A 21,255-nucleotide genomic window follows, 5' to 3' on the forward strand; every position below is an offset into this window, starting at 1 on the left:
GAAGCCTGGCAAGCTGCAGTCCATGGGGTCACAAAGAGTCGGACAGAACTGAATGACTGATCAACAACAGCCCCTACTAATCACTCCCCAGCATCCTTTCCTCAAAGTTTCATTTGCTGCAAATAAAAGTGATCAGGGAAAGAATGTAATAAAATCAAGGCAGGTTGTCAAATTAAAAGCTGGATGTGGTTGACTGCCCAAGGTTTCCAGCCTCTGCTGGGCCCCAAGCAGCTCTCAGACAGGTGTTAAAAGCAGGCTAGCATCAGACAGGAACTTTTCTGCTTGCCATGATGAGAACCAAAAGAGAATTTCAATCAATCAATAAACTAAAGAGAATAGAAACCATCAGAGCGGACGGTAGGTGGGGGGTGACCTTTGTTTCAGACACGTGGAGCCCCTACAAAGAACCTGTTTCTCAGTGTGCGTTTCAGTGAAAACAAGTTGAAACCCTGGTCTCACCAGATACTGGAGTCCTTGGGTTTCCACCCACCGCTCCCTATCCCGGTTCCTTTAATTAAAATGCTAATTAGTTCTCTCCGCTGCCTCTTATCTTTCTGGTGCATTTGGAGGGTGGGCTGGGCAGAAGCAATGTGTAAATCAATAGGGCGAGAGGAATTCAGGTGAAAGGGCAAAAAAAAAAACCTTCTGATTTTTTTCTATGAATAAAAAGTCATAGAAAATAAAAAGACAGACACAGATGCTGGGAAAGATTGAGGGCAGGAGGAGAAGGTATGGGGGGAGGGGGACAGAGGATGAGATGGTTGATGGCATCATGGAGTCAACGGACATGAGTTTGAGCCAACTCTGGGAGACAGTGAAGGACAGGGAAGACAGGTATGCTGCAGTCCATGGGCCTGCAAAGAGTTCGACTTAGCGACTGAACAACGACAATCACAGCATTGCTTGCCGCTTATGGCTCACCTGTTGTGTGCACTGTACCTTCTGTGTGACATTTTGTGTCCGCCTCGGGTGACAGGCTCAGAGGTGAATGACTCCCCATGGTCTTGGGGCTCAAAAGCCAGTGATGCTTCTTACCCTCGCTGCCGGCAAGAATCAGGGGAGCTCTCCATCTATGACACCCCCTCCCTCCGGGGACGCCCACGAGTGTGGCCTGGGATTGGCGACGCTCCTGAGGCAGAGTTACAACCACCTTCCTAAGGGGTAGACGGTGGGCCCTGCACTTGACCTGGGTCTGCACTGCCCCCAAGTCCTTGGAAATGGCTTTGAAAGGTAAACATTCCAAAGATGGGAAAGAAGAGAAAAAAATGAAGACCAAGGTGGCCCTTTGGGGAGCTGGAGTGCTTGATGTGAAACCAGTCTCTTTTGCCTGCTGTGTGACCTTGAGCACCTTAAGTAACCTCTCTGGGTTTCAGCTTCCTCCTCTGTAAAATGGGGACAACCCCAATTGTACATGACTCATGGCCTAGCTGCGGGTGAACGGCTATCCCCAGCCCCAGTGCCGCACTGCAAACAGTCATCACATACATAATAAACGCTCCAAACCATCCGATGAAGACGGACTCATCTCTCTACCATTTGCATATGTCACTGGCTGGAGATGGAACCCCTGGACTTCTCTGAGGCTCCCCCAAATACTCTTTCTCATTCTTCTATCTGCTCTTGGAACGGAGACAGAAACGCTGGCAGAGGCTGGGGACATTCCTTTCCCTGTCTGCAGCCCCAACTGTCGGCTTTTCTGCGGACTCAGTGGGACGCAATGACGGGCTCAAGCTAAGTGGGCCTCCATTGTCAAGGCCAGGGGTCGCCATGGCAACCAATAAAGCCAGAGGCCTGGCCTTTGCAGACGGCTAACAGGGCCCCATTCAAAGGCCTGTGATGATGGCCTTGGGACAGAAGGTTTTATCTCGGACCTGGCTTCCCTCCTCCAGCCCCCCCTCCCCACCCCAGCTTTCTCTGCAAAACAGACCCCGGCCCTTCCTCCCTGCATTCACGAATTCATGATTCCCTATAACCTGCTGGTGGAACACCATACAATCATTACTGACTTGTATAAGAGGAGAGGAATACTGTTCTTAGAAACAGGCAAGTGTTGACTCCTAAGACAGACCGAGGGTGCAGTTGAGAAAGTAACGTCAGCCAGAAACTGGGCTCAAATGTGCCATCTAGTAGCTTGATGACTGGGCAACTTGCTCAGTTCAGTAATTCCTTAGTGGTCCAGCACTCTTCCTGCTGAGGGTCCAGATTCAATCCCTTTTTGGGGAACTAAGACTCCATAAGCTGTATGGCATGGCCAAAAAAAAAAAAAGGTTGCTCAGCTCACCAGGGCCTCAGTTTCCTCATCTGTGAAATGGGAAGAATTAAACCTACCCATGCGGTCATGAGGCACAGAATTTGGCCAACTGAAGCCTGCACACAGGACGTAGAAGAGACTGCTCCTCGCAGGCCACGTTCTCAGTTTCCAAAGAAACCTCCACCTTGTAGGGAAGGCATTTCTTCTACAGTCTGACGTCCTGGGAGGGAACATTTGTGTGCACAAATCTGTGGCTCTGCTCGAGCCTGAAGATGTAGCTTCCATGAGACAGAAGCTGGTCTGCCCCAATCTCTCCATCCTTAGGTTTCTGTCTCCCAGTTCACCTGCCTACACTGCCCCAGCCCCCTAGGCTCTATCAGGAAGAATGTGTGCGTGCGTGCTCAGTCACAAAGTCCTGTCCAGCTCTTTGCGACCACATGGACTGTAGCCTGCCAGGCTCCTCTGTCCATGGAATTTTCTGAGTAAGCATACTGGAGTGGGTTGCCATGCCCTCTTCCAGGGGATCTACCCAATCCAGGGATCGAACCTGTGTCTCCTGCACTGGCAGGCGGATTCTTCACCATGGAGCCTCCTGGGAAGCCCCGTCAGGAAGAATAAGGTGAACTTAAATCCCGCACGCAGGCAGCATGGACATGGCGTCTCTAGAATAAAGGAGAAAATAACAGACAAGGCTTCGAATCCAAGCCCTGAATGGGAGGGGCAGAGGCTTCGATCTGGAGGCAAGACATAAGCGGAAAGACACGTCCTGGAAGTGCCGGGTGAGTTTCGGATTTCTGACCCCACAAGGGAGCGGGAGTGAGAGAACAGAATCTGGGCTGGGAAAGATGCTGTGCCAACGCTGTTTGCTCAGTTTCACGAATGTTTACCAGGTGTCGGTCCAGTGAGCACATGCTCTGCTCTGCCCCGGGGACCCAGTGTTCCTGTGAGAGGTGGGGGGCTGGGGGGGGGCGGACAGGAAAAACCAGCAGATTAAGGCCCGCGTGATGAGAGGAGACACGTCTGAACAGGGAACCCTGTTCAGAGAAACCAAATCATTTTAAGGACTCCAGGAACTGCTGAGGGTGCAAATACCACAGTGTGTTACAAACAAGCCATTTATTTTCTCCCCAGTCTGCACCGAGGGCGACTTGGAAACACTCTTTTGGTGATCGGAGTTACCACCTATGCCTGACAGTATTCCTACAATCCCTTGGAAATGCCTTAGCTTCACAAATTCAAAGGATCTGATGGAGGGTCTGCTATGATTCAGTTAACAAATGCCTGCTGTGCCAAGCGTGACCCACACCTACTCCCCAAATGCAAATTCTACTCTTCCCATTTTTCAGGTGAGGGGACAGGCTCAGAGAGGTTCAGACATTTGCACAAGGACACACAGCCAGAGATCGTGGAGCTGGGTTGGAACCAGGGCCCTCTGGGCTTGAAGACCAAGATCTGGGAATATTACCAGTTTGGTGGTTGTGGTCCTTACCCAGAAACCTCATCAATCAACTGAGACCAACAAACACTTCCTTTATAGGGACAAAAAAACTTAATAGCTATCACTGTTTGCAGTCTTCTTAAAGATCTTCATCTTTTTTTGTTTGTGCATATTTTTTTTTTTTTGGCTGCAGCATGTGGACACTTAGTTCCCTGACCAGGGATCGAACCCACACCCCTGGCATTGGAAGCATGGAGTCTTAACCACTGGACTGCCAGGGAAGTCCCAAGAAAGTCTTCATCTTTTTTTTTTTTTTCTGTTTCATATATGATATTATACATGTTTCAATGCCATTCTCCCAAATCATCCCACCCTCTCCCTCTCCCACAGAGTCCAAAAGACTGTTCTATACATCTGTGTCTCTTTTGCTGTCTTGTATACAGGGTTACTGTTACCATCTTTCTAAATTCCATATATATGCGTTAGTATACTGTATCGGTGTTTTTTTTTCTGGCTTACTTCACTCTGTATAATAGGCTCCAGTTTCATCCACCTCATTAGAACTGATTCAAATGTATTCTTTTTAATGGCTGAGTAATACTCCATTGTGTATATGTACCACAGCTTTCTTATCCATTCATCTGCTGATGGACATCTAGGTTGCTTCCATGTCTTGGCTATTATAAACAGTGCTGTGATGAACATTGGGGTACACGTGTCTCTTTCAGTTCTGCTTTCCTCAGTGTGTATGCCCAGCAGTGGGATTGCTGGATCATAAGGCAGTTCTATTTCCAGTTTTTTAAGGAATCTCCACACTGTTCTGCATAGTGGCTGTACTAGTTTGCATTCCCACCAACAGTGTAAGAGGGTTCCCTTTTCTCCACACCCTCTCCAGCATTTATTGCTTGTAGACTTTTTGATCGCAGCCATTCTGACTGGCGTGAAATGGTACCTCATAGTGGTTTTGATTTGCATTTCTCTGATAATGAGTGATGTTGAGCATCTTTTCATGTGTTTGTTAGCCATCTGTATGTCTTCTTTGGAGAAATGTCTATTTAGTTCTTTGGTCCATTTTTTGATTGGGTTGTTTATTTTTCTGGAATTTAGCTGTAGGAGTTGCTTGTATATTTTTGAGATTAGTTGTTTGTCAGTTGCTTCATTTGCATTATTTTCTCCCATTCTGAAGGTTGTTTTTTCACCTTGCTTATAATTTCCTTTGTTGTGCAGAAGCTTTTAATTTTAATTAGGTCCCATTTGTTTATTTTTTCTTTTATTTCCAATATTCTGGGAGGTGGGTCATAGAGGATCCTACTGTGATGTATGTCGGAGAGTGTTTTGCCTACGTTCTCCTCTAGGAGTTTTATAGTTTCTGGTCTTACGTTTAGATCTTTAATCCATTTTGAGTTTATTTTTGTGTATGGTGTTAGAAAGTGTTCTAGTTTCATTCTTTTACAAGTGGTTGACCAGTTTTCCCAGCACCACTTGTTAAAGAGATTGTCTTTTCTCCATTGTATATTCTTGCCTCCTTTGTCAAAGATAAGGTGTCCATATGTGCATGGATTTATCTCTGGGCTTTCTATTTTGTTCCATTGATCTATATTTCTGTCTTTGTGCCAGTACCATACTGTCTTGATGACTGTGGCTTTGTAGTAGAGCCTGAAGTCAGGCAGGTTGATTCCTCCAGTTCCATTCTTCTTTCTCAAGATTGCTTTGGCTATTCGAGGTTTTTTGTATTTCCATACAAATTGTGAAATTATTTGTTCTAGCTCTGTGAAGAATACCCTAAAGACTCTACCAGAAAATTACTAGAACTAACCAATGAATATAGTAAAGTTGCAGGATATAAAATCAACACACAGAAATCCCTTGCATTCCTATACACTAATAATGAGAAAATAGAAACAGAAATTAAGGAAACAATTCCATTTACCATTGCAACGAAAAGAATAAAATACTTAGGAATATATCTACCTAAAGAAACCAAAGACCTATATACAGAAAACTATAAAACACTGGTGAAAGAAATCAAAGAGGACACTAATAGATGGAGAAATATACCATGTTCATGGATTGGAAGAATCAATATAGTGAAAATGAGTATACTACCCAAAGCAATTTATAGATTTCAGTGCAATCCCTATCAAGCTACCAACGGTATTCTTCACAGAGCTAGAACAAATAAGTCTTCATCTTTTGGCCTCATGTTCATTTCCAACCTCAGCCCACACTTGGCACTTTCCCTACATCCCAATTCTTATCCCACCTTTCCTTTCAGGGTGCAGAGGTCTGAATTCCACAAGGCACTCTATCCTACCCTAAGGCACGTAAGGTCCTTGGTGTGCAAGAAGCAACATCTCTGTGACTCTATGGCGCTCAGGACAGCTCCAGGTAACAGAGAATGCTGCCGGCACATTTCAAACATCAGTATATGAGGGATGTCCCTGGTGCTCCAGTGGTTAAGACTTTGCACTGCCAATGCAGGGGCCGTGGGTTCGATCCCTGGTCCAGGGACTAAGATCCCACATGCCATGTGGAATGGCCAAAAGATAAAATTAAAAAAAAAATCAATATATGACCAAGAGTTTGCCTACCTTTTCTTGCTTCCTAATTCTTCTAGCCTATGCTTTCAAAATTTTGGTGCGGGAGGGACAACAAAGAGGAGGGGAGATCAAAGGACACAGTCATGAAAAAGCCCCTGAAACACTGTCTTCTGAACCAATCAAGCTGTTGACTGGCACAATGGCCGTCAATCACGTGACCCTGGCCAAGACCTGGGGCCTTCTGGATGACACACGTGTGTTGATTTCCAAGATCCTCATGCCAGTCTTATCCACCTCCCCTGATGTCCCCTGCAGTCTGGCAGCATCTAAGACATCAAATGTAGCCTGTCTGTTTAGGGAGGCTTCCCAAGGTACCAGAGGGCAGATGGCTGAAGCTCTTAACCCTACAGCTTGCAATGCCTTGTTTAGCTTGTTTATTGAAAGGAGGGGGACCCCGAGGACAAAATAGAGCACCAAAGAAAGGGCTGGGACCTGAACCTGAGGAGGAAGGCTGATCCCAGCTGCTGGTGATTATCAGTGTGCAAAGTAGAGTGTCAAGCAAGTGCAAAATATCAATCACCTCTCCTGTCTTTTGTCCACATAGAGCCAGATATTCAGAGTAAATAAAACTGGGATGGGGGCTTCCTTGGTGGTCCAGTGGTTAAGACTGTGAGCGTCCACTGCAGGGGGCCTGGGCTCTATCCCTGGCTGGGGAACTAAGATACCAGATGCTGCATGCGTGCATGCTCAGTCGCTCAGTCGTGTCTGACTCTGCGACCCCATGGACTGTAGCCCACCAGGCTCTTCTGTCCATAGGATTCTCTAAGCAAAAATACTGGAGTGGGTTGCCATGCCCTGCTCTAGGGGACCTTCCTGACCCAGGGATTGAACCTGAGTCTCCTACAACTCCTGCATTGCAGGTGGATTCTTTACTGCTGAGCCACTGAGGTAGCCTTGTATACCTTATGGCACAGCTCCCCCCCCCACCCCACCAAAACAACAACAACAACAAGAACAACAAAAAAACCTGGGATGGAATTTATCCTGGTTGGCATGCTCCCTGGAGGAGAAACCCACCCAGGTGTCCAAACCTCCTTTGGTTTCCGTCATCAGCAGTCATTCTCTGTCTTACTTCTACCTTACCTCCCGTTGAGAAAAATGCCTCCATTTTATGCCTTTAGACAATTTTAGGAAAACAGACTTGCTAAGTAAAAAAAGCACATCTCTAAAATGATATTCCTTGCTTCTGTTCAGTCACTCGGTCGTGTCCCACTCTTTTGCCATCCTATGGATAGCCTGCCAGGCTCCTCTGTCCATGGGATTCTCTTTTAAGCAAGAATATTGGAGTGGGGTGCCATTTCCTCCTCCTCCAGGGGATCTTCCCAACCCAGGGATCGAACCCAAGTCTCTTGCATCTTCTGAATTGGCAGGCGGGTTCTTTACCACTGAACCACCAGGGAAGGATACTCCTTGAGACGTGTACAAAACCCCCAGCCATCCTCCACGCAAAAAGGTAAGGGTTGTAGGAAGGAATTAAAAGCTTTATATTGAAATCATCTTAGTTTACACGGGTGCCCCAACATTCCCTGGCTCCCTGCTACCCCCAGGATAAAGCCCAGCTGCTTATCTGGGTACCCCCCACCCCCACCCCTACCTGCAACCTGTATGTCCCGTCCCTCCCCCTGTCCCTTGGGCGCTGACTCACATATACTCTGCTCTTTGCTGCCTCCAGGTCATCTCTCACGAGATCCTGCCTGCTGGATTGTCCTCTTTGCCCCCTCCCCCTGTGGATATTCCCTGAATCTTGGGTGCTTTTTCAGAGTGGCCATTTCTGGCCACCAACTCCAAGAAGCCTTCCTGACACTCAGCTCAGGGTTAGACACCACTCATCTGTACTTCTCCAGCAATCATTCTTTTTTTTTTTGGCTGCACCTTGAGGCATGTGGAATTTTGTTCCTCAGCTGGTATGGAACCCACGCCCCCTGCTTCCCACTGGAGCGCCAGGGAAATCTCAGCAATCATTCTTTTCTTTTTTTTAATAAAAAATTTCAGGGGAATTCCCTGGAGGTCTAGTGGTTAGGACTCTGAGCTTCCACTGGAGGGGACCTAGGTTCAGTCCCTGGTTGGGAAACAAAGATTCTGCAAGCTGAATGGTGTGGGCCCCCCTGTGCAAAAAAAAAAAGCAAACACACAAGACGAACTTAGCTCTACCTATCACCTTGTTCCAGTTGTCAATATTTGTCATGATTAGATTAGCCACAGATTAATACACATATGCTTACGCATGTTCACTGGTACTGTGACAATATGTTCACAATCCCTGTCTCTGCCTTTAGCCTGTGAAATGCATGTATTCACTCATTCATTCATTCACAGGTCTGCCATCAGGCTCTGCTATTTCCTGACCGCCTGTCACCTAAAGACACAACAGTAAATCCCGAGGACCCAGGTGGGGGTGGTGGGACCAGACAGCAGAGTCCTTGCCCTCTGTTCCGGCCGAAGAGACAGACAATAAATAAATAAACAAGGTAATTTCCCATTGTGATGAGAGTCATCAGCATCCCTTGACAGAGAGCAGCCCGTTCGTTCGTCCCATCACCTCCAGCACCGAGCAGCACGTCACACGCTGGATGCTCCGAGCACAGGGTCCCGCTGAGGCAGCCTGGGTTCTGTGGTCACTATGGTAACAGTCCTTTCCTTTCCCACACCTCGAAAGGGGGACATGGATGGGGACCAGGGTGACTGAGGATCCACCCCAGCTGCTCAGGACTGAGACACGACCCCCCACCCACCCCCGGCCCCCACAGTCCACTTCTGGGATGACTTTTCAAGAGTGCGAACATCTGGTTCACAAAACCGAAAGGCCATGAGGGAACGGATAAACACTCCCGATCGAGATTCTTTCTCGATCACCCCGAGGTGTTGCCCCTAAAACGTCAAGCGGTGAGAGCGACACCCAACAGACAAAACACAGGCGCCTGCTTCCAGCCTTTGGGGATGGACTTTGAAGTCTCTGGTGAGCTCATGGGCTTATGAGCTCTGACTAAACTGGTGCATATTTCCTGGAGGTCTTTACAGCATGCCTGAGAAACTGGTTCGCAGGTGACTTGTGGAGGGCAGTTCTGCTGGGAAGAGGTGGGATAAGATGGCCTCTTACCACACCCCCCAACCCCAGCCTGATATCTCTGCAGAGACTGCCAGGGTCTAGAAAGCAAGCCAGGCCTGGGTGTGGAAGAGAAAGACCCCTCTAGGATTATCCATCATTGGCCGAGGCAAGGACGCTGGGTTTACAAGAGAAATAGCAACAACAATATTTAGTGGTCACTTGTGTGTGTGTGTGTGTGTGTGTGTGTGTGTGTGTGTGTTAGTTGCTCAGTCGTGTCTGACTCTTTGTGACCCCATGGACAGTAACCGGCCAGGCTCCTCTGTCCATGGGACTCTCCAGGCAAGAATACTGGAGTGGGTTGCTATTCTATTCTCCAGGGGATCTTCTCAACCCAGGGATCAAACCCAGATCTCCTGCACTGCAGGCAGATTCTTTACCATCTAAGCCACCAGGGATCACTTGCTTTGGGTCAAACTCTGTTTCAAGCTTTTACATATACTGTTAACTGTTACTGCTAAATCACTTCAGTCATGTCTGACTCTGTGCAACCCCATAGACGGCAGCCCACCAGGCTCCCCTGTCCCTGGGATTCTCCAGGCAAGAACACTGGAGTGGGTTGCCATTTCCTTCTCCATATACTAGGGCTTTTAATTTTTAGAATGGCTCTCTGAAGCAGTTACAATTATCATCCTCTCTTACCAAAAAATAAATGGAAGTACAGAGAGGTTAAGTGACTTGCCCCAAAACACAGAACCACTAAGTAGATGAGCCAGGCTATAAGCCCAGGCTGGCTCTTGATCCAGTGCTCTTAACCTCTACACCAGAGTGAAGATGTGAACTCACTCAGATTCAGACTGGAAGTAGGCAAGACTTCCCTTCGTAATTTCTCCAGAAGGGAGGCAGTAGAGCAGTGGCATTGTGTGGATTTTGCTGGAATCTGGCTCTGCCTCTGCTTTCTCAACTGAAAAATGGGTATGACAGAGCTCCCCCATCCCGAGGCTGCTCTGAGCATTACGTAAGGCCATCCATGGACTGAGCTAGGCAGAATGTCCAGCACGTGGTGGGCTTCAAACCATCTCAAACCTATGGAAAAGTTGCAAGTTACTCAACAACCACCTGTAATCACAGAATCACCAACCGTTAACACTGAGCCACATATGTACCTATCCCATCTATCGATCAATGTACTGATTATCTCTCTTCTGAATTCTTTGAGAGGTACTTGCAGACTCTGTGATATTTCATCCCTAAATCCTCCAGTCTGTACATTCTGAAAATGAGACTTTGTCTCATAGAACTTCAGTACAAATGATCTGAGATACAAGATACGTCACCTTCAGGAAATTCACCATTGACATAATTTGTTGCTGTTTAGTTGCTAAGTCGTGTCCAGCTCTTTCACAACCCCATGGACTGTAACCCACCAGGCTCCTCTGTCCATGGGATTTCCCAGGCAAGAATACTGGAGCGGGTTGTCATTTCCTTCTCCAGGGGACCTTCCCAATCCAGGGATAGAACCTGTGTCTCCTGAACTGGCAGGTGGATTCTTTACATAATAGTATCAAATATTTTCTGTATTCAAATTTCCCCATTTGTCCCCAAAACATCTCTGGTGGCTCTTTCTGTTTTTCAAACTCCCCCTGGGAACCACTCATCACTGCACTCATGTGCAAGGCTCTTTCATCTCTCTCTCTCTCATTTTTTTCTTTTTTTTCATCTCTTTTTAACCTGGGACCATTTCTCAGCCATTTTGCCTTTAATGCCACTGATATTTTAAGAGTCCAGGCTGGTCACTTTGAATGTCTTTATATTTTTCTGACTCCTTGTAAAATTAACTGTAGCTCATGGGTAAATGCAGAAAGCGGTCTACAGGGTACCTGATGCCAGAGGTGCAGGAGACTTGGGGGCCTGCAGAGGAGGACATAGGGCATCAGGTCTACCTGGGTCTAAGAGGTTCCCGGAAGCAGTGACGGAGGATGTTTAAAGGTGATTAGAGCTTTGGCAGGTGGGCCAGGGTGGCGGGACCTCTGCAGACAGAGGCCGTGGCATAGGGGAATGAGGGCGGCGACTTAGAGTCATGAGTAGCAGCGAGGCCTCGAGGGCGAGGTGCTGAATAAGCAGGGTCTGTGCCTATGTACACTGGAACCTTCCTGAGGCTGGTCCTTGTCTTCGGATCTGTTCTTTCCTTCAAGATGCCAAGGGCACTGCCCAGCCCACCAGCAGCGTTCACCCGCAGATACTGGCCGCCAAGCCTCCCAAACATTCAGGAATGGAGAAGCACAAAGAATTCCCTTCCAGGGGGCGACGTGGCCGCCTGCCCTCACGCACCAACCGCTCGATCTTACACGGCAAGTTGCCAGGGTTCCCACATCTTGCCCTGCAAATTAAATCTCCCTTTCTCAACCTGCTTGCCTCCTGAGGCCTGGGCTGCTTCGGTCAAAAAATACAAAAGGAACTTCTAATCGACCACAGAAATAAACACTGTGAGCACGTTCCAGCCAAAGTTTCCTACATCTCCTTGTCATAAGCCCCCCATATGTCAAGCAAACCCCTCCTGTCTTGTGGAGGAAGAAAGTGAAATGTGCCCTGAAGGGGGCCCCTGAGCCTTTGAGTTTCAAAGAGGAAGTTGTGTGTGTGTGTACGTGTATGTATCTGTGTGTGTGTGTGTGTGTGTGTGTGTGTGCGTATGTGCTGTTTTAGCCTTTATGACAAAAGGGAAGGATCTCTTTGGGGGGCTTGAGCAAAAATGCCCTTTCAAGGTGACCCTCACTTCATTTTCTAGGGCCAGAAGGCAGATGCATTCAGAAGTGGTTCTGCCAACCTACTGATGCAAATTCAATTCCTTACTTAGCATTTTAACATCCATCTTTGTTTATCTTGTTATCATTTGAAAGGGGCTCATACATCAAAAAAAAAAAGTCAACTATACTTCAATAAAAAATTAAAATAGGAGGGCTCATCCTGCCATGTTCTCTTGGCAAAATATCCTTGAAAAATCTGTCATGCCGGTTTGTGTGTCCTTCAGAGAGAAAGTCACCCACAGGCACACTTGCACGTGTGCCACGGGGTACACACTTACACACCCACTACCACAGATAACAGTGACACACCTCCATATGTCAGCAGATACGTGCAATACGTGCAAATACATGCACACACACACACACACACACGTCTGCACTCACAGTGCCCGGCCGTCAGGGTCCTGCAGCAAGCCCAGCTCTTGCCTGCTCACAATGTCTCCTCTATGCCATCCTGCAGACTTTCAGGGACGCGGTCAGCTGGTTCATCCTAAGAGGCGCCGCTGGGTACCAGTTCCCCCCTTGGGAGGATGCTCTAGACTCCCAGGCTGTCCCCAGAACATTGGCTCAGATACTGGAGGGGGAACAGGGCTCCTCCGAAGCAAAGCAGCTTTGGAAAAGGATGCGCTCAGCTGGCTCCTAGCAAGCGCTTAGAGGAGAGGGATGGGGAGAAGGTGAGGAGGAGGGAAGGGAGAGAGAGCGTGAGGTGGAAAGATGGATTCAGAGAGAAAGATTTCCGGACAGAAGCAGAAAGGAAAAGATCCACACGAACCACCTGCTCTGGGACTTTCTGAAATAGGCTGTTTTTGTCCCCTTGACCTCTTCCAGGAACCTCTCTCTTGATTTTTCTCTAGCCAGCTCAGGAATTCCTGAAGCTACAAAGCACAGACCCAAGGCCGCGGAAGACTAAATGGCTTCCCCTGGACGGTGGTGGCAGAACCAGCCTGTGTCACAGCCCTGAGGGGCTCTGAGGAATGCCAGGTCATCTCCAAGACCTCCGGGGCCAGGGGGAGGGGCGGCTGCCCTGGTCCTTACAGTCCATCTGACCCCTCTCTGTGGAAGGGGGTCTGAGGGATTACTCTAGCCTCCCCATTACAGCCCAAGCTGGGGTCAGTGCCTGTCCACAGGGTGGGCCAGAAGAGGGCGTGGCAATGGTCACAAGATGGGGAGGTTGAGTGGGGGGAGCCCAGAGCTTTCTATCACATGCTGCTCATCAGTTGCCATGACGACTGCAAGGAGGTGGGGTCGCCCAGACCGGAGGATGCAAGAGAGACGAGTTGGTTCTAAATCACCGTGACAGCGCTTCAGTTGAGCTATTACGCCGTTGCCGTGGCAACCAATGAGATCAAATCGCAGAGGAAATCTATAATTATTACAAGCCAGATACCGGCGAACTTGGGGCGGTAATCAGCACGTTGGGGCAATTCAACCTGAACTTTGGGGGTGGCGTGGGGGACAATAACCCCTGCCCCGAGCCCCCAATTCTGGGAAGAATAAGGCTAGAGGAGTCTCAGCAAGGCAGATCTGTTGATGACACAGAAAGGAAACCTGGAAGAATCTTTTGGTGAAATGAGGAGTAAACACTCGGTGAAACGACACGAAAATGTCAACATTTGACCACTGGAAAACACTTCCCCTGAATTTATTATGGAAATTCCTAACATAAAGCAAAGATGAATTTGACACTGAATACCTGTCCACCCACAGCCTGGCTTCTGCTGTTAACGTTTTTGCCATAATCACTTCATCACAGAATCTACCCCTCTCTCCATCCATTAATCCTCCTGACTTGTTGATGCATTTCAAAGTAAATTGCAGACATCAGTACCCTTCCCCCTCAAGTGCTTCGGCCTGCACAAAATTAAATATTTGATCATTTTAAACAACCAAAACAGCAATTCCACCTGATTCAGTCTAAATAGAATACAGTCTAGATTTCTGTTTGTCATCTAGCTGTCCATCCATCCATCCACCTATCTTTTCTTCCATCCATCCACCCACCCGGTCTCCCACTCATCCTTCTATTCATCCATCCATCCATCCATCCATCCACTCATTTATCCATCCATCCTCCCACCCATCATCCATCTATTCACCCATCTATCTATTCATCCATCCATCCATCCAGTCTCTCACTCATCCATTCATCCATCCACCCACTCAGCCTCCCACTCATCCTTCTATCCATCTATCCATCCATCCACTCATTCATCCATCTGTCCATCCATCTATTCACCCATCTGTCTAAACATCTATTCACCCATCTATCTATTCTTCCATCCATCCACCCACCCAGTCTCCCACTCATTCATCCATCCATCTATTCACCCATCTATCTTTTTTTTTTAAAGGTTCCACAGTTTTATTGAGAAATAACTGACATACATCACTAAGTTTAAGGTATACAGCATGATGGTTTGATTTACATATACTGTAAAATAATCACCGTATTAAGTTTAGTTATCATCTATCGTCTTACATAGATACAATAAAAATTTTCCTTAGGATGAGAACTCTTGGGGTCTGCTATCTGAACAACTTTCCTGTATATTATACAGCAGTGTAAACTATCGTCATCCTTATGCATTTCATCCCTAGTATTTATTTATCTTATAACTGGAAGTTCATAACTTTCAGCTGCCTTCTTTCAATTTTCCTTTCCTGTAGCCCATACCTCTGGCAACTCCAAGTCTGACCCTTTTTCCTATGAGTTTGGTGGGTACTTTTGTTTTAGATTCCACGTATAAGTGAGATCATACAGTATTTGGGTTTCTATGTTTGACTTACTCACTTAGCAACATACCTTCGAGGTCCATCTAGGAGAAAAATATTTGTATAATACATAATTAACAAGTTTCACATGAAAGGGAAATAGAAAGACAATGTTCAGATTTAGATATATATGAGCCTCAACTCAAAACTAGTATCAGAGTATTGATTTTGAAAAAAAAATATTCAAATTATATCAGAAATTTTCAAAGATCATTACACAAATCAGCTTTTCTACATACTTCCAGTTGCCTTCACCCATTTTATCTTTTCTTCTATCCATCCACCCACCCAGTTTCCCATTAATCTACCTATACATCCATCCATCTGTCCACCTATCTATCTTTTCTTCCATCCATCCCCCCACCCAGTCTCCCACTCGTTCACCCACCATCCATCCATCCATGCATCCCTGGGAGTGCTCATGTGCGCTCATGGTTTCCACACGATTCCCCATCCCTGAATCTTCCTCCTTGTCCCAACCGAGTCCTGCACATTAAGCTCGATACATTTCCAGCTAAACACCATTATTTTTTTCCCCTTCACCACTTCTATTCCATTCCCTGTGTTTAGCATAGCAGCAAGTAGAACCACTGTCTGCCCAGTTATTCAAGCCGGAAACCCGAGACACAGCCTTGATCCCTCCCTCCCTCCCTTCACTCAGTAGTAGGCCCTGGCATTTCCCCTCCACACCAGCTCCAGCCTCCACCCTCTCCTCTTTCTCCTGTCCAAGTTGTGGTCCCCACTGTGTCTTAGGTGGACAGCTGCCCCAGCCTCCTGACTGGCCTCCCAGCTGCCATCTCACTCTCCCTCTGCTTTCTCCACGCTGATTGATCATGAACTATCTGATCAAGCTGGTGGGGGCACACATTTCTACAAATACGTGTGAGAGCAACTGATCAAAATCTAAGCCAAAGAAGTTGCAAAGGAGCAGTATGGGACAATGTCCCCTGAGTCCCCAGCAGCTCTTAGACTTGGGTATCACATTAGTTTGAGACTTAAGTGGACCAGTGGGTCTGGGGAACATGGCTTTATGAGCAGTCACGAGTGTCAACACCAGCTCTTCATGAGAAACGCCGCCCTGCTTTGTGAGCCTCCCCAGAAAACACATAGCACCCCCACTGCACCCTCAGGGAAGGTCAGCCCTGCAGGGGCTGGTTGGTACTAGATGATGGTCTTCTTCCCTGTTTCAGGAGGACGACAGAATGTGTCTTAGTTCCTCAGTTGTGCCCGACCCTTTGCGATCCCATGGCCTGTAGCCCACCAGGCTCCTCTGTCCATGGGATTCTCCAGGCCAGATACTCGAGTGAGTTGCCATTTCCTTATCTCTTGAGTCTCCTGCATTGACAGGCAGGTTCTTTCACCACTAGCGCCATACGTAACCACAGGGTGAGGCAAAAACTGGAACACACTTCAGAGGTGTGGCAAATTTCAAGGGAGCACGACGGGGTTGACAGGAGGACACCTGGTCTGAGGTCATGTGCAGACCTTGCAGGGCCTCTGTGCCTCAGTTTCCCCAGCTCTGCAAGGGGCTGACTATACCTTGCAGGGTGGTTCTTAAGATCAAAGGTGGTGATAGAGGTGAAAAGCATATCCCGAAGCCATCTTGCTATACCCAGGGAGTTACCTTCAGATCTACTCAGCCCACTTCTTTTTATTATTTTTAGTTGTTTTAAAATTATTTATGGTTGTGTTAGGTCTTCGTTGCTGTGTGGGCTGCTCTCTAGTTGCAGTGAGTGGGCTTCTCATTGCAGCAGCTTCTCTGTTGCGGAGCATATGGGCTCTAGGGTGTGCAGGCTTCAGTAGTTGTGGCCCCGGGCTCTGAGCACAGGCTCAGTAACTGTGGTGCCGGGACTGAGCTGCCTCGCAGCATGTGGGATCTTCCCAGACCAGGGATCGAATCCCTGTCTCCTGCATTGGCAGGTGGATTCTTTACCACTGAGCCACCAGGAAAGCCCCAGCCCACTTCCTTTTAAATTATAGTTGATTTACAATGTTGTATTAATTTTTGCCAAACACTACAGTGATTCAGTTACACCTATATGCGTGTGTATATGTATATTCTTTTAAAATATTCTTTTCCATTATAGTTTATCACAAGACACTGAATATAGTCCCCTGTGCTATACAGTAGGAGCTTGTTGTGTATCCATCCTATAAATAATAGTTTACATCTGCTGATCCTAAACTCCCAATCCTTCCCTCCCCCACACCCCTCTTCCTTGGCAAGCACAAGTCTGTTCTCTGTGTGAGTTCTGTATCACAGATATGTTCCTTTGTGTCACATTTTAGATTCTACATATAAGGGGTATTATATGGTATTTGTCTTTCTCTTTCTGACTTTGCTCAGCATGATAATCTCTAGCTCCATGCATGTTGTTACAAACGGCATGATTTCATTCTTCCTCGTGGCTGAGTAGTGTTCTGTTGTGTCCATGGACCACATCTTCTTGATCCATTCACCTGTTGATGGATGTTTAGGTTGTTTCCCTGTCTTGCTATTGTGAACAGTGCTGCTATGAACACTGGGATGCACAGGAGTGGGATTGCTGGATTGTGTGGTAACTCTAGTTTTAGGGGTTTTTTTGTTCAGTTCAGTCGCTCAGTCGTGTCCGACTCTTTGCGACCCCATGGACTGCAGCACTCCAGGCTTCCCTGTCCTTCAGCAACTCCCAGAGCTTGCTCAGACTCATGTCCATCGAGTTGGTGATGCCATCCAACCATCTCATCCTCTGTCATCCCACCATCTCATCCTCTGTCATCCCCTTTTCCTCCTGCCTTCAATCTTTCCCAGCATCAGGGTCTTTTCAAATGAGTCAGTTCTTTGCATCAGGTGGCCATAGTGTTGGAGTTTCAGCTTCAGCCTCAGTCCTTCCAATGAATATTCAGGACTGATTTCCTTTAGGATAGACTGGTTGGATCTCCTTGCAGTCCAAGGGACTCTCAAGAGTCTTCTCCAACACCACAGTCCAAAAGCATCAATTCTTCGGTGCTCAGCTTTCTTTGTAGTCCAACTCTCACATCCATACATGCTGCTGCTGCTGCTGCTAAGTCGCCTCAGTCGTGTCCAACTCTGTGCGACCCCATAGAGGGCAGCCCACTAGGCTCCTCTGTCCCTGGGATTCTCCAGGCAAGAATACTGGAGTGGGTTGCCATTTCCTTCTCCAATGCATGAAAGTGAAAAGTGAAAGTGAAGTCGCTTAGTAGTGTCCGACTCTTAGCGACCCCATGGACTGGAGCCTACCAGGCTCTTCCATCCATGGCATTTTCCAGGCAAGAGTACTGGAGTGGGGTGCCATTGCCTTCTCCACACATCCATACATGACTACTGGAAAAACCATAGCTTTGACTAGATGAACCTTTGTTGGCAAAGTAATATCTCTGGTTTGTAATATGCTGTCTAGGTTGGTCACAGCTTTTCTTCCAAGGAGTAAGCATCTTTTAATTTCATGGCTGCAGTCACCATCTGCAGTGATTTTGGAGCCCTCCAAAAATAAAGTCTCTCACTATTTCCATTGTTTCCCCATCTATTTGCCATGAAGTGATGGGACCGGATGCCATGAACTTCATTTTCTGAATGCTGAGTTTTTTTAAGGAACCTTTATACTGTTCTCCATAATGTGCTCAGCCCACTTTTGAATGCCAAACACCCCTAAGCAGCTGGAACAAAAGCTGTACCTGTTGCTTCTGTCTGAGCACCTATTTTGTGTCTAGGACTAAGGTAAGCACTTTTCCTATATAATCTCTTTTAAGCCCAAAACAACTCCTTTCTGTTAGGGATTTTTCCTCCTATTTTGCAGATATGAAAGAGGTACAGACAGGTTAGCAAGCTTCCCTGATAACAGAGGGGTGCTACCCGGGTACCCCCAAATCTTTCTGGCTGCCGAGTCCACAATTTTCTCATTCCTTAATCATTCCTACTTCTTAAGTCAGAACTTTGTGTGTGTGCATGCTCAGTCACTCAGTCGTGTCTGACTCTTTGCTACCCCAGGGACTGTAGCCCACCAAACTCTTCTGTCCATGGGATTCTCCAGGCAAGAATACTGGAGCAGGTTGTCATTTCCTTCTCCAGAGAATCTTCCTGACCCAGGGATCAAACCTGCATCTCTTGTGACCTCTGCATTGAAGGTGAATTCTCTACCACTGTGCCACCTGGGGAGCCCATTTAGAGCAGTGCAGTTAAAAATATACACCTGACCCTTGAACAACATGGGGGTCACGGTCACCAACCCCCACAGTCCAAAATCTGCGTACTGCTCTCTCTGCCTCAAAAACAAAAGAACTCATAAATGACTCACCCAAGGGCAGGAAGCTGACATATGTGGATAGATTCAGGATTCAAACCTTAGTTTTTTGTATTCCACATACTGTGAGCTCTAATCCTGCACAAACTCTCCACCACGCTTAGTTAATTCAAAGACCTATAAAGTGAAAATATAGGTACTGTACTTTTTAAAAGATATTTTTGATGCGGATCATTATTTTAAAGTCATTGTTGAATTTGTTACAATATTGCTTCTGTTTTACATTTTGATTTCTTGGCCGCAAGGCATGTGGGATCTTAACTTCCCGACAAGGGATTGAATCACATCCCCTGCGCTGGAAGGCAAAGTCTTTAAGCACTGGAGTGCCAGGGAAGTCTCTAGGTTCTATATTTATTGAAAACAATCTGTGCAGTTCAATCTGTTGGTCAAGGGTCAATTCTAAATGCGAGCCAGGTATGTAATTTAAAATTTTCTATTAAATCAACTATAATTTAATAAAATTTTAAAAATAAATAAAAAGATATAAATCATTGGGAAATTCATAGATCACCTAACATCTAAAATAAGACACGATAAAGACCAGAGCTGATATATGTATAACTGATTCACTTAGCTATTGTAAATCAACTGTACTCCAACAAAAATTAAAAAAAAAAAAGACCTGAGCCATTCTCAAATGACTGAATATCCCTGTTAAAACTTTTCTTCCCCCTACTGAACATGTTACCAAAAATGGGAAAGAGATGAAATTTTAAAGTTAGTTTTATGCCCTATTTGGGGCTTCCCTGGTGGCTCAGACTGTAAAGAATCTGCCTGCAATTCAGGGGACACAGGTTCCATCCCTGGGTCAGGAAGATCCTCTGGAGAAGGAAATGGCAACCCACTCCAGTATTGTTTTTTTTTTTTTTTTTGGTTTTCTCTTTCATATCCTTTAATGACAATGAGGTAAACCCCGTTGTTTTTAGGGGGATTTCAGTATGGAAGGATATATATGAAAAGTGGTCTGATGACAGCATTATGTTCTTTAGGGAGTTGATACAATGATTCCAGTTTTTTTAAGGTTATATATAAAGTTGTTTTTGTTTAGTTGCTAAGTCAAGTCTGACCCTTTTGCAACCCTGTGGACCACAGCCCACCAGGCTCCTCTGTCCATAGGGTTATCCCAGGCAAGAATACTGGAGTTGTGGAGAAGGAAATGGAAACCCACTCCAGTATTCTTGCCTGGGATAACCCTATGGACAGAGGAGCCTGGTGGGCTGTAGTCCAAGGAGTCTAAAATAGTTGGATACAACTGAGCTCACACACACACACACACACACACAAACACAGAGGTCTCCAACATCACATGTTATCTCCTTGGAGAAGCTTGTTTTTTTTAAACCTCATGGAAATATGCTTATCCTGCTGGAATTTCTCACCACTCCCTGTGTTATTATTCCTTCACATTTATCACAGATTGCTCATCTACATTTATTTGTGTATCTTGCTTTTTAAAAATTTTTATTGTTTATTTATTTTGGGCTGTGCTGGATCTTTGCTGCTGTGCATGGGCTTCCCACTGTGGTGGCCTCTCCTGTTGTGGAACATGGGCTCTGGAGAGCGTGGGCTTCAGCAATTGTGCTGAATGGGTTTAGTTGCCCTGTGGCATTTGGAGTCGTCCCAGACCAGGGATCCTCTGCACTGGCAGCTGGAATCTTAACCACTGGACCACTGGGAAAGCCCTGTGTATTTTCTTAATCTGTGTCTTCCAGGCCATTCCCCATTCCCCAGAGAAGGGGTGGGTCCCCAGCACAGTGCCTGGCACACGAGCACTATATATGGAGTGGATCCTTACTATTCCCAGTTTATAGATGAGAGAGCTCAGGACTTGGAAGAAAACAAACTTCTCCAAAATGACACAACTATATCACAAAATTATTGATATCCATCATACGATGTCACTTACATATGGATCTAAAAAATGATACTAACGAACTTTACAAAACAGAAAGAGGCCCACAGATGTAGAAGACAAATGTATGGTTACGAAAGGGGAAAGGGAGGTGGGGAGGGATAAACGAGGAGTTTGCGATTAGCAGATACAAA

The 21,255-nt window shown here is 46.6% G+C and overlaps 1 protein-coding gene across 3 annotated transcripts in view; it reads right to left on the reverse strand.

The window, feature by feature from the left end:
• ABAT (4-aminobutyrate aminotransferase) overlaps positions 1-21,255 on the reverse strand; it is an 88,958-nt gene that overhangs the window by 47,403 nt on the left and 20,300 nt on the right. Inside the window, exon 2 of one of the 3 annotated variants that reach the window (XM_006063382.4) lies at positions 2,799-2,913. The exons of 1 other annotated variant lie outside the window; for it this stretch is intronic. The gene's annotated coding sequence lies outside the window, so the exon portion shown is untranslated. Of the gene's footprint in view, positions 1-2,798; positions 2,914-12,520; positions 12,987-21,255 lie in introns of those variants that run through there. One more of the 3 variants, XM_006063383.4, reaches the window with a different exon arrangement.

This window comes from Bubalus bubalis, chromosome 24, assembly GCF_019923935.1.
Source record: "Bubalus bubalis isolate 160015118507 breed Murrah chromosome 24, NDDB_SH_1, whole genome shotgun sequence".
Taxonomy (NCBI): domain Eukaryota; kingdom Metazoa; phylum Chordata; class Mammalia; order Artiodactyla; family Bovidae; genus Bubalus; species Bubalus bubalis.